Source organism: Lepisosteus platostomus, chromosome 16 (genome assembly GCF_059453375.1).
Source record: "Lepisosteus platostomus isolate fLepPlt1 chromosome 16, fLepPlt1.hap1, whole genome shotgun sequence".
NCBI lineage: Eukaryota > Metazoa > Chordata > Actinopteri > Semionotiformes > Lepisosteidae > Lepisosteus > Lepisosteus platostomus.
The window spans coordinates 6,983,605-7,002,252 of record NC_142626.1 but is presented as its reverse complement, the minus strand read 5'-3'; the positions used below and the strand labels follow the sequence as shown (position 1 = coordinate 7,002,252).

Below are 18,648 nucleotides of genomic sequence, written 5' to 3'. Positions count from 1 at the left end.
ACAACTAAATAAATTACTGATTTTTGATTATTCAAAAAGCTTATCCTGAATATTCTTGAATAGAATCGCCTTGAACATTGCAGCTGTGACAGCTTGTTCCACACACCTACACTTCTGTGTGCAAAGAGTTTTCTCCTGTTCTCAATAAAGCTCTTTCCACTCCCATTCTTTCCCCATATCCAGCCTTCATCCAATTGTAGATCTTGACATTGAATATTTGATAATCTAAGACCTTTTTGGGGTCCTGAATTTTCAGACAGTCCTGATTCATCTCCTGTGTTTTCTGTTTTCACTGTGAATAATGTCAGCAGCCCATCTGGCTTCATTCAACATGTTCTGGACACAATATTTCAACGGAAGCTGTTACATTTTACTGTCACACACTGGACAAAGGGATGGTGTCCTTAAAGAATGACAGGGCTGGCTAACAGGTGAAGAACCCTTTCAGAAAGAGCTTGGGAAAGCAAAACTTGTTTTGAAGAGCTTTATTTGTTTTAGTAAATGTACAGCAGGTATATTGGAGGTGTAAACAATACAAGTTTCCACCTCTAGAACTCACTGATCTTGTGCAAACTCTGAATAACACCCCATTCTATTTTCCCTTTAACTGCATTCCCCCTTGAAGCATCTTAAATCCTGCAGAGCAACATGCTCTGTGGGTGTCCGGACTTAAAAATAGAGTATTGTTACAAGTGGTGGGGATTTGAAATATGGTGAATAAAAGGAATTGAGTGAACGAATAAAGCAATAAGTAAAATAAATAATCATAACCCCGAGCTTATAAGGATTTCCTAAAGAATTAACCAGAGTGGTTGGTATGATTAGTTACATTAATTAATTCTTTGTTCTCTGTTTTGATGAGAACAGTAACAATTTAGGCACACTGAGTTAAATAAATATTAACAATGACAATACAAACTGTACACTACACACATCATAAACAAACAACATACACGTTGCTGTATTTACAAGTATACAGACTAGGTCTACATCCCAAACTGCTACTGAATACCTGGCTCTTTAATAATGCCAACAGAGGCCAAAGGAGAGATAAACTGCCTTTTAAACTAAATAGAATACAGCTTACACTTAGATCTCTCCCTGCACACCCAGATGCCACAGAATAAATGCCCATCTCTCTATTCTAAAATGCACCAGATAAGCAGGAGAGGCAGTTTTAAACTGAGGGACTTTTCACTCAGGAACTCCAAGTTTCCTAAAAGCCACAGAATAGTAAGCTCTCCTAGCAAGATTCAAATACTGAGCTTGAATCAGGACTTTTCAGATGATCTTGAAATAGTGTCTGATTCCTGGTACAAGTTTCAAGTTCTTTCTGCTCCTGTTCTCTTTCTTCTGGTGTCCTGTTTTAACCTTTTCATCTTTTCTGTCCTTCTCTTGATCGAATAATATGGTGTCATTCTGGACTTTTGATTGACAGTTTACTCATTTACTCAGAACTTAATTAAGGTGTATGGCTGCTTTGATCACATAATCTGGACTCTCTACTTCTCAGCAAACATCCCCCCTGCTTTGAAGCTGGAAATGTTTACACTGCCAGGTGTTACACACTTTATCTAGATTCTTAGATACCTCCACTGTAGACAACCTCAGCCTCTAACAATATTTACAAAAAACAAGAATGCTAATTTTATTTATTTTAACACAATTTTAATATATGTCATAATATGTCATGGATGATGAGTCTTAAATGCAGTTTTGTAGCTGACAGACTGCACCACCAGACACCTTGAAGGGTACAAAGACCCCTTTACCCCTGTAACAGGCCCTGAAAGACTGTTGCCTATCTTTCATTGAGAACACTGCTGAGAGAAAAGCTATTTTGTTTTTTTCTGTTTCTAGTTTAAAAATGAGGAAGTTGCTCCAACTTACAGCCATTCTGAGCTCATGTTTCTCGCTTTAGCATATTTGTTCCTGTACTGTGTGTTGATCAGAACCCAGACTGGACATCTCCAAGCTTGTAACTCAGCGGTTCTCAAACTGTGATTCGCTTACCAGGAGTGGTACGCGGAGCGCCACCAGCTGGTACGCCATATGACCCTGGAACTTTGTTGTTTGCGCTGAAAAATTGGGATGGGTTTTCATATTTTCTATTTTAATACTTGTCTAATATGCAGCCCACGTACTGCACTACGATACAGCGCACGCTAATACTTGAGTGGACACAGAGCTACAATGTAATTCTATACCATTCTACAAGAATGCGTGCTACGGACGTAAGTGATCAATTGTATTTAAAAAAAGCTATCTCCAGCAAATAGGGAGGTAGGAGAATTTACATGATTTTAGAACAATGCCAATGTTGTAAACACAGGAAAGCATAGAAATGTGTGCTACAAACGCTGGTAATCTAAACGGAAATGGGGAAAAATGCAAGCTTGCAGATTGCTAAAGCAGGTAAGCCCCACACTATTTTTGAAGAACTTTATTAACCGTTGGCAAAAGAGCTGACACATATTATGTGTGGAGAAAAAGCTGCTAAACAGCTCGACATGCTGCCCCCTCTGAAAGACACAGTCACTCATAGAATTATTGAAATGGCGGATGATATAAAAAGTACGCTGATAGAGCGCGTTAAGATGAGTAGATGTTTTTCAATGCAATTAGATGAGTCTGTAGTCAGTTTGGCCAATTTGCTCGTTTACGTTAGATACGAGTTTGAGGGCCTGTCCCATGAGGACTTTCTGTTCTGTAAGCCGCTACCAACAAGAACTACAGGAGAGTACATATTTCAGCTTCTGAATGAATTTATCAAAGAGAATGGCATCGACTGGATAAAATGCATTGGAGTTTGTACAGACAGTGCTAGAGAAATGACAAGCCAAAACAGCAGTGTACCTGCACGAATTAGAGAGGTTGCGCCAAAAATGAATGGACGCATTGCAACATCCACCGTGAGACCTTTGCTGTCAAGAAAATGCCTGATGATTTAAAATCTGTTAGACTCTGTTGTGAATTGTATCAAGGTTTGAAAAATGGCTTCTCATCTGCTTTGCTGGACTAAACAGGCTCACCCCTCTCGCTGAAATGGTCCTTTTTTATTGTTTATTTTTATTTGTTGTTGTTCCTGTTTTTTTTTCTGTAAAGCACTTTGAGAAGGCACCTTTAAAGGCACTATATCAAATAAAGTTCATCATCATCATATTTATTATAAGTCTATGTGAGTGTGTGCACACGTACGCTCATATTGGACATTGAGAATTTCTGGGGTTACTATGAGAAGATGACTTGTAGGTGGTACTTGGAAGCTTTTGTTTGACCAGGTGTGGTACTTGGTCAAAAAAGTTTGAGAACCACTGTTGTAACTGAACAGCTCAGTCTCCATCTACCAGCCCCTCTACCAAGTGTACAGGGTTTCTCAAAATAAAGGGGACATGATTGAGAACAAAGGTGTAATTTTGATTATGTCGATTTCCCATTAAATATGACCTTTGTGAGGAATTGATTATTTGAATATTTTTTAAAACAGAAAGTATTAAATAAAACCTTAAAAATAAGTTACCAGATTCCAGAGTCAGGATTTCTGCCTAATGCTTGCAGGCTGTGGGATGGGCTGTATATGGGCCCTGTCAGATTACAAATCTTCTTGTTTTAATTTATTTGTGTCATATTTGTATATATGAAAACACTGATAAAAGTAATTGTTGTTGTGGGTTCTTTTGCAATGAAGGACAGCTCTCGGTCATGAAGTGTTAAACTCATAGGGCTATAAACACTCCCAGAGCACTGAATCATGTGTTGCCAATGCAAAGTGTCTTCTTTAGTTAATTAACCAAGCTGAGCTGTGAACACATTTGTGCACTGAGGTCTGTGAAGAAATGTATGCTGGAACCTGGTTCTGTCTCATTATTAACAAACACATCTTCATAGCAGGAATATTCCAGGAGTTCCTTTTGTCAACAAACCTGAGGACTCAGTTTACCTCATGTTTTCCTGCAGATGTACTGTAGTTCATGTTACCTGATGGCACTCAGTGATCTTGTTGTATTCTAATGACATGTGATAGTTAGATATTTTGCTTATTGTTTTGGTTAGTGCTGCCTATCAGGCAACATCAGGTGAGATTATAAAATGTAATGCAGTTTTTCAGTAATTTCAGTAGAGATCACTGTTGAAAACTAGAAAAACACTGTCAGCTTCTTTCAGTACTTTGGCTTCTCTTCTCTCACACTGTGGTTCATCTTAGTCAAAAAATATTGATACAAAATAAACTTCAGATCCACACAAAGATCACATTTCTGATTTTATGGGTTATATACTGATAAGTATCAGATTTAGTATTATACATTGATCTATTTCCTGTATGTATATTTACTCTATATAGATATACTGTAGTGTATTACATTGTAGTCAATGATTACATTTATTTACAAAAAATGAAAGTAAGAGTTTTAATGGTGTAGTGGAGGTATGAATACAGTTTGCACTGATTGACTACTGTAGGTAGAAAGGATTACAGTATTTAGATACAGTCTACATTTAAAATCTAAAACCTATTTTTTTAAACTACTCATCTACAGTTTCCATGACATGTGAAGCATCCTGGAATCACTCCTGCAGTCAAACTACATGTGTGGTACCAGTCGCACATTTCAGATACTGAATGAGAAGCTTAAACACTGCAGAAGGAACTAAACAAGCGAAAGGCCACAAAGAGATTGAACTGACACCACCAGGGTTCATGAGGCAGTGTACCTGGTTTGTCAGAGAAACACAGAAACACAGTCTAACAGGATCTGGACTCAGGAGGTGAAAATAAATATATTTCAACTCTCCCATGTGAGCAATTCCTCCCAACAACTGATAGATTTAACCCCACTCCTCTCTCTAAGTTGAGATGTGTATCAAAAATCAATTTGATATTTTCGAAGCACAGATATGTATTTCTACAATGTAAACTACTACACAGATCTCAGTCACTGCCAAACTCTCAGAGCCCTGGGTCAGCACAGCTGCAGGGAGAGGTCCCCGTCAGAGCCACAAAACTAGGAATACTCAGGCTAATGGAGTGAGGATCTCCAGGCATCAGAACAGAATCAGGATGCCTGGTTCCCTAGGAAGGAATAAAAAGGATCTGCTGGGGAGCTGGAAGAAGAGGGAAAGAAAAGTACCCCAGACAGCCCGAGAGAAAGGAGTGAGGAATAGAAAAGAGTCTGATTTAATAACAGAGGCTGGCCAGAGCTGTACTTAGACTATAAAACGTCCTGCAAAACTGCTGGGATTCAGAGCACCAGAGGGATACACCTTGTGTGTGTCTTTGGTGTTCTCCAGCCCTTTTTTATGACTTAAAACCCTTTTCAAACCATCGCTAATCTGTGCTGTAATTTGTTTAATCTCGGCAGAGTGTATGGCATAAGAACTTATTGTAGTATAACCATGAAACTTAAAAATGCCAAAGAAGCCTTGAAGTAATCTCATCACATTTCCTCCAGCACCAGCACATACAAACTCCACACCAGATTCAGAATTGAACCCAGGGCACCAGCACTGCTAGGCACAATAGTAACCACTATGCCACAATGCTGCCATATCTATTAACTTAGATACATTAGAATTTTATGTGTAAAAATGTAAAATAACAAATATCTACAGTACTTTCAAATATATTCAAATATAATATGCTGTAGATTTGTACATTATGTACAAACCCAGTGTTGTTCAGTTCTCCTGTAGCAGCTCAGCTGTTCTTCTTACTCTCAGACCTGCTGATGAGCCAGAGCAGCTCCTGTAGAGCTGAGGGAGGTTTTTGTACAGACATGTATCACTGTGTGAGAGGGAAGCTGTTACTCTGCTGACAGTAATAATCTCCTGCATCTTCAGCCTGGACTCCTGTGATTTTCAGTGTGAAGACTGCCCCAGAATAACTGCCAGTGAATCGATCAGGAACCCCAGACTGACGGTTTGTTGCATAATAAACCAGGAGCTGTGGAGCCTGACCAGGTTTCTGCAGGTACCAGTGCAGGTAGTTGCTAATAGACTGACTGCCTGTACAGCTGATAGAGACAGAGCTTCCTGGGAGAACAGTCTGAGCTGGAGACTGAGTCAGAACAATCTGCCCACTGGACCCTAGAGAGGGAATACAGTAGTTATAGATAAAAGATTATTAATAATTGATCATTATGTATTATTTTGCTTGAGAAAACAATTGCTATAATTTTCATTCATTTATCAGTAAGTTTTATTCTATCACAATATTCAGAATGAATCACAGAACCACAGAATGTAAGAATTATATTTTATCCTCACCTTGAGCAAAGAGCCCCAGTGTCCCCAGCAGTAGAATCAGTGGCATCATTGTCCTGTGTGTGTCAGTGACTCTGAAAGGGCTGAACAGTGAATGATCCACACTGTGAGTCTTAAAGTGTTCAGAGCAGTGAGGCGGCACAGGTATGCAAAGCTCCTTCCTGTATACAAATCCTGTCACAGACAGTTAGATGTGATCTGAGCTGTGAAAACAGATGGGGCTTGTTAGGGTTTTGTGTCAGTGTGTCATGTTTTGCTCTGTTTATCCCAGTCAAAGATGGGTTTCTAATCTATGAAGGATAAAACATTTATTTCTCTTATTTCACTTATTTGCTTTTACTGTGTAAATAATTAACTATATCAATTTACTAACTGGTCCACTAGAATAATGAAAAATGTTAATGTTTTGCTCTGTTCCCAGTCAAAGATGGGTTACTAATCTCTAACATGCTAAAAAACACAACTGATTTTATTACAGCTTGATCCTTATATTGTAAATTGAATACTGAAAAAACATAGTTACAAATATACCAGTACTTTAAGTTTCAATTCACATTTTATAACAAATTCTAGTATTACTGTATAAAGATGCTTTGATGGAGAAACAGTAGAGTAACAGTAAAAAGGCTGAATTAATGTCCTCAATGGCACCTCAGGTGTGATGGAGACCTGGGAATATTGTCCACCTGGATAATTGACTCCTGTTAAGAAGGGATGTGGGGGAATAACCTGTTTGTCTGAAAGACATTGTATTGAGTTTAGTACCATATATCAGGAAAAAAGAGAACTGTATATTCAGATTCAGTAATGAGCTCAGATAGAATAAATTAATTAATTAAGGACGTTGTTTCAAGTAAACACTTTGTGTTCAGAAATGTCCAGTTCAGATTTGTGCAATAAATATCTTTCTTAAATATCAACAAAATGTTTGCCTAAGCTTGCGACCTCTGAACCTAAGAAAGGCTGGTCCTGGTCAGGACTACAATGGGAAAACAATAATATGATTGTGTTTCTGTAAGTGGTGCTTGTAGAGCAGGAGTCTGCAGACCTTCCTCTGTATCAGGAATTCATTAGCTGCCCAGTTTGAGGTGCCGCGATACAGCGGTCCTTTTTTTCACCTGAAGTCCTGCTAGTCTCCACTAGAGGTCACTAGTGGACCATGAACTGCACTCAATCCCCAGGGCTCTGAGAGCCATGTTGGAATTCTGCCTTAACGAAAAGCACCCTCTTGATATGGGCAGCAATAAAAGATTCTCATTCATCTGCTTCGGCATTCAGTACAGAACCTCAGCTCTGTCCTTCAGATGCAGGAGTAATTTTCTTTTTCACATGAAGAAAACAGATCTTCTCTTTTCCTTCTCAAGACCAGTACGAGCTTGGCTTGTCACATTTCTTTTAAAACTCGAAATAATTAGATGAAAGATCCCTGAGCTGCTCCTCTGGCTCTCACTCAAGTTGGTATGGATCTGAGACCGCTGTCGACGCAGGACCAGAGTTATTCCAGAACCACAACCCGTTTACAGGTGTTCAGTCAAATTCTTGAGCTGTTGGTTATTAAAGACCCATGACACTTTTACCACAGTATCCAATGATATGAAATTGCACAAACAATAGTAACTCCATATTTACTTATCTCCAAGAGTATGAATGCTGAGTAAGTGGACTGATTGATCCTGCAAGTTAGACCATAACAGATAGTGTAGTTCAAGTTCAAGTTTAAAACGTTATTGCCATAACAACTAGTTGCATAGAATTTGGTTTGGTGAGCTCATACAATTAAATACATGCAATACAAATACAACATAAAGCCAATAACACATTCCATCCGACTAACACATTCACAAACCATCCTAACCATATGTATTTGATATAATTTTGGTGTAGTTCGATGATGTATTTCTGACTTTGACCTTATTAAAATATTCTTTTGTCACACTGGAGTGACCAATTATCCTTTTGCCGAAAACACAACAATTCATACAGCATATACTGTATACAGCAGTAGCAGATCCTCTTTGAGGTATCATGAATAGAAGGGGTTTTGCAGATTAACTCCAAATCTTCAGTACATGTGATATAATGAATGACGCAAAGTACTGGCAAATCCTACAGCAAAACATGTGTAGCGGCAATGCTTGTTAATAAGACAGAATTAAGTGTTGCTGTGCTTTCCCAAATGAGGCCTCTCTCTTCTCTCTTCATCTCTGTGGTCTAGCCACAGAGAAGCTATTCATGCAAGTTGATTTAAAGATGCTTTCTTTTGATAAGGGACAGCTCCCAAATGGGGATGCACTTAGCTAAGCCTGGCTATCATGATCAATGGTCATCCATTGGCGCCTAGCTATCTAGGGAGTGCCAGATGGACATCTGGACTGCATTCCTAAGTGTCAGGAGTAAGTGACTCATATCTCACCTTGATCAACCAATCAGTGCCTGGTAGGGCCGAGTAACCCACGTGGGTCTCTGATACCCATAAAACTTTCAGCCACTGAACGAGCTGAAGTTCCTCCAGGTAAAAACAGGCAACACAGAGAGCCTGGAGTAGGGGAATCTCTAAGGAGAATTCCAGGGGTGCAAGACAATTCCAGGGCAGGACGGCCCAGGAGCAGAAGGCTCCCAAGGGCAGGACATTCTCGCAGCGCGCCTCCTGACCATCCTGAGCTCAGCCTGGACAACCACAGAACGGCCAGTGTGTCCGAGTGCCAGAACTTTCCTTTGTTCTAAGAGTCTAGAGCGGGGGTTGCCAGAGAGTAACCAGAGGATCCACCCGAGGTTAGCACCAGCAGCAGTCCTCGTGAACAGGTCGGAGCTGTGGACAGCTGAATCACTATTCAGAACTAGCTCTTCATCAGGAACGAACCGGTCCTCTTCCTGACCTGCTGTGACCCACAGTCATCTTTTCTCCTGTGCACAAACTGTGCTAGTTAAAGCCAACACTAACTAGCCGGTCAGTGAGCATCAGCAGCACACCATCGCAAGCCGCACAGCACAGCCTGGCACCTAGCCAGGAGCGCGTATTGGACAGCAACAAGCCTGCAACTGTTTCTTTGTGCCTGCAGGAGATTTGAATCCCCAGAGATTGGATGAGTATTCAACTTCACTGCATTTCAATTGTTATCCCAACCAGTTGATATCAATTTAATTCCTAAGAGTTATGTACTGGTTTTGAGTATCTAATGTAGAAGTTATAACCAAGTTCATTTATGAAACGGTCTAAATGAATGATATACTGAACGTATGTCCTCTTGATATGTGTAACTCTTCGTGACTGATTGAATATATACCTTTTGTATTCTGATAACCCTCACGATAAGATCTTTTAGGTTTACATGCATATTCTATGTATTAATAAATGTATCCTTGTGTATTAGTACCTGTGTGTGTGCGTTGTTTGAGTTATATCGCAAGGTTGGATTCTAAAGCCATTAAAAGAATCATTTTGTGATTTACTGCTACAATTAATAATTGTCCCAGTAAATGCCCAAACCCTACAGAACTGGTGCCTCGTGAGAGCACACTACACATGTTTGACTACTAATCTAAACAATGGGTAGAAAATTCACTCTCTGTTGTGAATAATGATCCATAGCACAAGGCCAAAGCAACACTGAAGAGGTCTGACAAGAAGAAACTGAATGTCCTTGAGTGTTCCAGTCCCAGTCAAAGCCCAGACTTGTATCACCAAGTATATTTTTTGTATGTATTTTTTCAGGACCCTGTGCAGATGGCAGAATCTGGAGGGGAGTGAAACAAACACAGGGAAAGCAGACTAGGATCGGGGCTGGAAGAAGAACAGGGGGGCATGGTCCAAGGCAAACAAGTCCAAAGGGAGTCTGTAGGTAAATCCAGAGCAGGCAAAAGTCCAGAGCCGGGTAATCCATCCAAGACAGAAGTTAAAAGCCGGAGCAGGATCCGGTGAAGGGTCGGGGGGATAAAAAGGGGTAACGGGGCCAGGCGCTCCCAGCCCCGGACCCAGATGGTCAGAACGCCATTGTGAAGCCGATGCCGTTGAGCCTCTCCTGGACTCGCTGGTAGGTGGGCTTCTGGGCGTCCATCTTCCAGAGCTGAGCCTGGATTGATAGGAGCATCTGGCTTTTAAAGGAAAAGGCTGAGACAGGAGGCAGGTGCAAAAAATCAAGACAAACAAGAAAGAGCCGGAGCACCCTTAAGAGGAGGGACTTATGATCGTGACAACTTGAATCCAATAGAAAAGTGATGGAGAGGCTTGACAAGTGTGGATCGTTAACTAATTTTGCTAAGATGAATGGACCTATTTATGTTATCCCTCAGCGCAAATCCAGTAAAGACCTGCAACCTACTGTATGTACTGTAATAACTGAGCTGAAAGGAGCACAGTGGTCTGGGCTGGTGATGAATCCTACATGCAGGCAGGCAGACGAGTGAGCAGGAGGGCAGACAGGCGAACAGGCAGTAAACTGCAAGCAGGTGGGAAACATTCAGCAGCCAGAGAAACAGTCCTGTGGCCATACTGTGGTCATGCAAATGGGATTTCAAGGATAAGAAGCAATGTGCACACACAAAAAGAGTATAGTCAGGTGAAATGAGAAGGTCTGTAGCACAGGAGAGGATCCAGACAAGGTAGAAACGGGGAAACAAGCAAAGCACAAGGGAGATCCAGAGACCTGGTATTACACCCCAATATGGCTATATTACATTGCAGTTCATAAGAAAGTTCAACTTATCCTTGATGACCCCTCCCAATCTCTTCATTCCCTTTTCCAAGAGCTGCCTTCGGGGAGGTGGTTTAGAAAGCCTGTGGTCAAGAAAAATGTCTACAAGAAATCCTTTGTTCCCTGAGGTATATTAAACCCAGCTACGTGACTGTTTCCTGTGTGGAGCTATGGGAATATGTGTAATGGTAGTGCAGTATGGGCAGAGCAAGATGTGTGTACTGTATACAATACATATTTTTGCATGCCTAGGACTATTGTTTGTATTGAATGTGTATTTAATTTATAGGTTTATTCCTTGCTTAAAAAAAAACACACCTGAAGAAGGCTCCACGGCCGAAACGTTCTTCTTTTTTTCAGCATGGAATAAACCTATTACTTGTTCCTTTGCAGCCTACGCATGCTGACACAGCTACCCACCTGTATTTATTTTATGTTGAGTATTGCCTTTTTTAGTTTTGTATGGTGATGCCAAAGACAAATTTCCACTCTTTTGTATGGCAAATAAAGTTATATCTTAACTAATATCATTAATGAAGTTCAGCTTTTGTCTCAGTTTAACTGCTTCATACAGTAAACTCTGTTCTGTTCATCTGTCTCCATCTCGGTAGGTCACAGCTGCAGCAGTGCAGTTGCTGTGCAGTCCTGCTGAGGGAGGTTTTTGTACGGCTTTGTAACACTGTATGAACAGATATTTACTGTTGATGTAGTGGAAACTCTGACAGTAATAATCTGCTGCATCTTCAGCCTGGACTCCTGTGATGGTCAGAGTGAAGTCAGTCCCAGATCCACTGCCACTGAAACGCTCTTGGATCCCAGTCTGACGGTTAGTTGCATAATAGATCAGGAGTTTAGGAGCTTCTCCAGGTTTCTGTTGGTACCAGGATAGGCAGTCATTGCTTGAATAGCAGCTGTATACTGCTGTGCTGGTCTTACAGCTCACAGTAATTGTCTGTCCTGGAGTTACAGATTTCACTGATGGAGTCTGAGTCACAGTAATCTGTCCTCTGGATTCTGAAAATAATAAAAACATTATTATATTTATATTGTTTGTTTTCATTGGCAACATTATATTTTTGCAATGTTCAATGTATTATACTTCAATTATATCTTCCCCCAAAAAATAAAAATAAATAATGAAATAATATCTTACCCTGAGTGCAGACGATGAGTGTCCAGATGAAGATGGTGATGAAGCTCACTGTTGCTGTGGGTACTGTTGCCATGAAGAGCAGCTCTCTGTCATGAAGTGTTAAACTCACAGGGCTATAAACACTCTCAGAGCACTGAAGCATGGGCTGCCAATGCAAAGTGTCTGTTCTATGCAAATTGTGTTCCTTGGTCAGTAAACCATAGACTGTTATTATAGCAGATAGGTTTTTCTGAAGTATGAAAATAACCTTTTTTTATACATATCTAAATTGCATGACAAAAAGAGTTATAATCTGTTTGCAGAGTGAAAGTTCAGTCTGCACCACAGATTGCTTTTCTCTTATTGCAGATAAAAACAGATCACACAGTGGCTGCTATCGCTGCCTCACAGCACTTGAGCACTGGGTTGAATTCCTGTAGTGCTCTCTGCATGGTGTTTATATGATTTCACCTGGTTCCAGTGGGTTTTCTCCTGGTGCTTTAGTTTCAGCCCACAGTCTAAAGCACATACAAGGCTTATTGGCTTCTGGGAAAGTGGTTTGACAATGACCATGTTTGTTTCTGTGTCTACCGTGTGGTGGACTGCTGTCACGTAGTGTACAGGGTGTATCCTGCCCTGTGCTGTTTGCTGGCTGGGATAGACTCTGGCTCCCTCGTGACCATGACTAGAAAATGGATGGATGGAATATCAATAAAGTCTAACACCGAAATGTTTTCAAATGACATAGAATGATAATCGTTAATCATCATGAGGTAATAACTCTGTTTTTCTGTGGTTATTGTGATAATTTATTTGTATTTTCTTCCCTCAGCCCTAGAAAAACACGTTGAGTGACTCAGTGCTGTCTTTATTCTCCGCAGTGTCGGACAGGGTGTAGTCAAAGGGTTTTTACAGGTGTTACAATCCTTCCTCCTACCCCTGTGTGATCGAAGAGACCCCGGAGAGGAGGAGCACTCTAACATAACAAGTGTAGCTGCTACTGGACTGGTGAGATGAGTGAGCCACAAGTTGTGACCACAACAGCAGACATACAAAAGACTTTAAAGACAAGGGAGGACCCACTCCAGATCTCCAGCACTGTCCTTCTGTCGTCTCTGTGTTAAAATATTTCCCCAAGAAATATAGTTGCCCATAATTTGAAAAAGGGATTAAATTAATTAATTTATTTTTTAAAGTTTCAAAAAAGCATTTAGAAGATGCAAAAAGAGAGAGGACACACTCTGAGTCCTTCCACAGGTGCGATTCAAACCAGAAAAAAAATCCATGAACAGTCAAAGATGTCCAAGTCTCCTTTCAATTAATGTGGTTTCCATATATCCTAAATTCATTGTAGTTTAATTCCTTCTCTGTCTTGAGCCTCGTCTGACCACCTAAATGTTCCCATATTATGCCAATACAGATGCGATATTAATAATTCTATTGCTTCTCATTGTAATGCATTTCTCATTGCATAGTCATTGTGCAAAGTGTTATTTGACAAATGTATAGACTTTGTGCAAATATAATATTTTTCAGAAGAAATCAGGGATGTAAAAGTGTCCCATTTCTTCATTCACGAGTACAGGTAAAGATAACCAAAGTTAACCTTTTCATTACTGCCCTATAATGTTGTGTGAAAAGTGGGTAGTTTTGAAAAGTACAAGTATATGAAGATAAAATACACCTGGTGTGAGAGGGGAATAGACAGGGAGATAAGCCTGACAGAGCTGGAGAGAAGAGGAAGAAGACTGATACCCACTCAGGCCAGGTAGACACAGGAATGGAGCAGCTCAGTGATACTGATATATTGATGTTGTCAATGAGTGCCCTCTTGTGGGCATTGCAAGAGCTTTTTAAGTGTGATAGTGTGATGGGCTGGAGCCACAGGTGTTGTTCCAGACAGCATGATGACTGAGGAAACAGGCCTACATTGATAACAGGTTATAACATCACTGGAGACTAAAAAGCCTTGATAGAATTCCTCTACAGACAGCTGCACAGCAGTGCAGTGCTCTCACTGCTGAGATATTCAGAAACACTGCAAAGTTAATAAGAATAATTTAAAATAAAGGTGGGTCGCTAGATCTGTCACATTGTTAGAGTTTTGACGAAACACACAAACAAATCTCTGATTTGCAGGTGTCTGTTTTCACTCGCAACATTTAACCTGAGTGTTTTGCCTGTAATTGTGTGTATCACTGTGTGAACCTGTGAAAGTATGTATCTGCACAGGTTTAAAGCAAAGTCCGTGTCTGATTCACTAACACTGCAATAAGGTGGGATCAGTGGCAGATTAAGGTGATCAGACGCCCCTAGGCTACACGTTGTGTAACCCCCCCCCATCATATTACCAGAAGAAAGTGAGAGAAAATATTGTAATAATTCAGTGATGCGTTCGGAGTATGAGCTGCTACCGCCTATTCAAACGGAATGTAAGGCTGCACACGCAGGGAAAACACATGTACACAGGGAGCCCACATACACACACACTACAAAAGCCTGTAGTTTAAGTACAGCAATGCAACCAATAAATCAGATTCACAGCCAGTCCGCGAGATGACAACAGAAATCATGCACACGCTTACTTTGAAACCGAAGAAACACAACAACAAGATCGGCACAGCAGAGACCAATGACCACCCTGTTTGAGCGCATTATTTCAAGAACAGCAGGGCACTCCCAACTCGTGCAAGTCCATTGCAGCCAATAGATTCAAATCAATCAATACACTGCATCGAGGATTAGATATTTTTCTAAATGGGCTTCCAAGAAGGGATCAAACTCGGTGATAACTTCGAAGACACCCATAAAGTTCCCGTTGTCGGGGTGCCCGAATGTTTCGCTGCATCCCCTAAAAGGCAGCCCTCGCTCTGCTAAAAACTTCACCACTGCAACCATGCTTTTCAAGATGTTAGGACAATACTCATATTCATTGTCAAACTGTCTTTTTAGTTCTGAATCTATTTGTGTCACGCCGGGGATGACTGTGGTGGATTGGGATCCTATGCGGTGCTCTTCGGAAGGATAACCGCTAGACGAAGGCGTAGTAATAGCAGAGTCCAAAATCCGGGTAGGCGTTATAGAAGCATCAGTGTTGAATCAGAAGGCGAAGGCGTAGTCAAGGAAGCAGGCAGGGTTCAGAATCCAGGAAGGCGTTGTAGAAGCGTCGGTGTTGAATCAGAAGGTGAAGGCGTAATCGAGGAAACAGGCAGGGGTCAGGATCCAGGATGGCGGTGTAGAAGCGTCAGTATAGAATCAGGAAGAAGTTGAGGAAGAAAAGCAGGGTCCAATATCCAGGAGAGCGTAGTACGGGGGGGAGGTACGAAGTTGGGAGGCAAAGGCGTAGGGTCAAGATCCAGGAGTCAAACAGTAGAATTGCAAAATGAGAAAGTAGAAACGAACCTCAGGGAGAAAATCTCAATCGTGAACACTGAAAGGGGGTCTGGTGAGGGTTTAAATAGAGGGCAGATTGGTGCATGCACATTTCGTGGGAATGCAGGAGTGCTTGCCTGCGTGAGAGCGATTCATGACAATTTGACCATTATCAGCACAGCGCATAACGTATGTAACCATAGCCTTTTTATGGCTCTCCAACACTTGTTCAGCCAAGCGTGCGGCGGCATTTTTCCAGTCGCTATAGCCTACGGTCAGTCCGGACTGATTATCGGCGTCCTCAAATAATTTACATTCGAAAACAAAACACTGCGCCTTTCGAAGGGGAACACAGCAGCCATTCTCTTGACACACACTCGCCATTTCCGAGTTTTCTTTTGAAGAGGGTTTTAGAGAAATACCTCTTTTGGTGTTTATGTTGTCTTTCTGATGCTGCAACATCCATGTCTTGGTTTTGACACGATTTTGGGCCCAACCTAACCCAGCGTGCTGGGTCTGACCTAGACGAAGCAGGAGCTGTTAGCTCCATGGCAGCAGGTGCAACAGCCATTGCGGCGGCTCGGATATGGCTCGTTGATCATATGGAGATGGTGGTGGTGTTTCAGATGTCTCTGCCTCTGACTCATGTTCCTGTGATTCCGTTGTGGGAGCTGGCTTGTCCTCATGATTGGCATTGATGTAGACTGTGCCCAGGCTCGCTGCAGCTAACTTTTCAACCGCGGTTGTTGTAGCACTGGCTGTAACGTTAGCCGTAAACTCAGGATCGGGGTCCGGCTCAGCAAACTTGAAATAACTGGTCAATCTGGGGATCTTTCTAAGTAGACCCTGCTCACACGTGCTTTTCGTCTTTGCACCCCACTATCATATTTTCTATCGCACATTTTGAGGCTAGTGAAGTACAAGTAAAGATGGGGGTTAAATTAAGTCCTTTCTGCTTGAAGACTAGACTTCTAAGCAACAGGAGTTTATGGCAGGAAAGGGAGAACTGATAAGGATTCCAGATGCGAGCTAGGAGAGCTAGGAAACTCCCTGGGGACTCCCTGACCATTTGGCCAAAAAGCTGTAAACTGGCCAAACACGTGACCTCCCCCCTTTACCATAATAACGAGTGACGTCAGAAGCGGAAAGGAAAGGATATATCAACCTAAAGGTTGTACCAGCACTTGGAACAATATTTCGGTTTTGTTGTTTAACTTCATCTCGGGATCCAGAACCCTATTCTTTCTGTTACAACACTAGCTACCGTAAACTTGATCTAGAGGTTAACTGATGAATCTGACAAAATGAATTTGAACTGCGAAACCATTGCATCTAACCAATCATTGGTTCACAAATTATTCAACACTTTTATGGACCAATGGGGGCCCACAGGTCTATTTAAAAAAATACTCTGGCCAGTCGGGGGCCCCTGATCAATCCAGGACCCCTAGGCTACAGCCTATGCTAGTCTGTTCTTTAATCCACCCCTGCTTATCCTGCTGTTACTGGCATCTCTGTTCATTCTTAAGAAAATGTCCACCTCTCCCACTGAGCCCCTGTGTGTCACTTGTCTCCAACATGAACCTGAAGGGAACTTATACAGGGAGGGTCAGATCTGCTGTCCAGGAAGGCAGTCTCCTGCCCCACTACAGGCAATAACACTCAACCACTGTTACACTACCATCAACGATACCTATCACTCTACTCCTCGTCCGCCTTTCAGTCAATCAGATCAGCCGTCTGTGCTCCTATTTCATGTTCTCAGGCAGAAACAGAACCTGGGAGTGAGAACGATACAAAGCTGTTTTGGATAACCTTTAGATAATTGATTTTAATACAATCTCCCCCTTAGATCTTATACACTCATTGTCCAGGGCAACTGTGAGTGTCACGCCTTCATCCCACCACATTCTCACATGGAAGCCCACTCATGCTAATCACACTCCAGCCCCGAGCACATCTGCTAAACGAGAATGCTCCTGCCAATCAGCCAACCACGACATTCCATCAATCAGCGCACCTTCTCCCTCGCACAATTTGCTCAGCGGGTCATTCGTGACAGTGAGGGTCTTCTCAGACAACCTCTTACACCAAGTGCTCATTTAGGGGGCTGGTGTCCCCCAGGTGCAGCCAATCGCCCTAATTTCCTTGGGGTACTGTGAGACTTTATATTCCACATACTTCCTCTCTCACACTCTTCCTCTCCTCTCTCCTCTCTTTTCCACTCTGTTCTTCCTCTCTCACACTCTTCCTCTCTTCTCTCTCTTTCCCACTCTATTCTTCCTCTCTCACACTCTTCCTCTACTCTCTTTCCCACTCTATTCTTCCTCTCACACTCTTCCTCTCCTCTCTCTTTCCCACTCTATTCTTCCTCTCTCTATTCCACTCTGGTCTTCCTCTCTCACACTCTTCCTCTACTCTCTCCTCTCCTCTTTTCCACTCTTTTCTTCCTCTCTCACACTCTTCCTCTCCTCTCTCTCTTTCCCACTCTATTCTTCCTCTCTCACACTCTTCCTCTCCTCTCTTTTCCACTCTCTTCTTCCTCTCTCACACTCTTCCTCTCCTATCTCTCTCTATTCCACTCTCTTCTTTCTCTGTATTCACCCCTCTCTCTCTGTGTGTTTCTCACGAGACTGAGTGAGTGGGTGGAGCTTCGGTGTGTTTGAATCATGTGGCGGTGTTTCTTCACTGGTTTTGTGTTTTTCTGTCTTTTTTGGGGAAAACCGGAGTTCATTTTCACATTATGGCCGGTTCTGGAGGCTCTGACCCCCCAGACCTCTCCTTTGAGAAATTAACTCGACACCATGGTGTGAAAATCTCCCCTGCGGAGTTCTGTCCGCTGGAGATGTGCGTTCTTACAGTCGGGGAGGTCGTGGGTTACAGGAACATCAGGTCTGCTTCCCCCATGAGTGGAGGTATAGTCATTTTCCTGCAATCTACTGATCTGGCAAACACCCTAGTGGAGAAGGGGGTCGTCCTGGACGGCACCTTCACCCCGTTACTGCCTCTCGCGGCCCCGGCTCGAAAGATCACCCTCTCCGGTATGGACAGGTGGTCTCTTCGATCAAGAGGGTCCCTCTGGGCTGCAGGGCACCGCAGCTGAAGCACGTCATCTTTTTCCGGAGACAAGTGTACATCATCTTAAAAAACCCCACAGAAGAGATCAATGTGGCCCTTAAATTTCGGATTGAC

At 42.1% G+C, this 18,648-nt stretch overlaps 1 protein-coding gene and 1 long non-coding RNA gene across 2 annotated transcripts in view; one reads left to right on the top strand and one right to left on the bottom strand.

Annotated features, from left to right (window-relative positions):
- LOC148646745 (NACHT, LRR and PYD domains-containing protein 3-like) overlaps positions 1-18,648 on the top strand; it is a 2,700,574-nt gene that overhangs the window by 157,797 nt on the left and 2,524,129 nt on the right. The window lies entirely within an intron of this gene.
- Positions 5,015-6,344, bottom strand: LOC148646783 (uncharacterized). The gene is made up of 3 exons (XR_015927530.1): positions 6,265-6,344; positions 5,667-6,084; positions 5,015-5,103 (listed from the first exon to the last, which is right to left on the bottom strand). It is a non-coding gene; the product is annotated as an uncharacterized LOC148646783 (long non-coding RNA).